Genomic DNA, 702 nt, shown 5'->3' with positions numbered 1-702 from the left:
ACTTTTCCAAGAGGGGAGTATACTGGGGGGACGGTTGGGAGGGGAGAAAAGTGCAACAATGAATGAATGGAAATCCAAAGTCTCTGTAAATTTTCACTGAAATGAATAATAAAATTAAAAAAAAAAGAAAGCAGAAAATACCAGAAGAATTTCTATCTGTGCTTTATTGACTATGAAAAGGTATCTGACTGTGTAGATCGTAATAACTCATGGCTAACATTGAAAAGAATGGGGATCCCAGAACCCTCAATTGTGCTCATGTGAACTATATATCTACATCAAGAGGCTATTGTCTGAAAAGAACATGGGAACACATGTTTTAAACTCAGGAAAGATGTGTGTCCTATCTCCATACCTATTAAATCTGCATGCTGACTGTATCCTCTCTCCATACCTGTTGTATCTGTATACTGAGCAATCATTTAACTAAGCTAGATTCTATGAAGAATGTGGCACCAGGATCATAGGAAGACTCATCAACATAGGAAGGGTCATCAACAACCTGTATTATGCAGATGACACAACCTTGTTTGCTGAAAATGAGAAGGATTTGAAATGCTGCAGAAGATCAAAGGTTTTAGCATTCAATATAGATTACATCTCAACGTCAAGAAAACAAAAATTCCAATCACAAGACTGATAGGCAATCATGATAGATGGAAAAAGAAATGAAATTGTCAATGACTTTATCTTACTTGGACC

The 702-nt window shown here is 36.3% G+C and overlaps 1 protein-coding gene across 1 annotated transcript in view; it reads right to left on the bottom strand.

Annotated features, from left to right (window-relative positions):
• The window catches only part of DOCK5 (dedicator of cytokinesis 5), a 242,031-nt gene that overhangs the window by 236,356 nt on the left and 4,973 nt on the right, over positions 1-702 (bottom strand). The window lies entirely within an intron of this gene.

This window comes from Elephantulus edwardii, unplaced genomic scaffold, assembly GCF_000299155.1.
Source record: "Elephantulus edwardii isolate Elephantulus edwardi_28Jun2011 unplaced genomic scaffold, EleEdw1.0 scaffold00038, whole genome shotgun sequence".
Lineage (NCBI taxonomy): Eukaryota > Metazoa > Chordata > Mammalia > Macroscelidea > Macroscelididae > Elephantulus > Elephantulus edwardii.
This window is presented reverse-complemented; position numbering and strand designations above follow the sequence as displayed.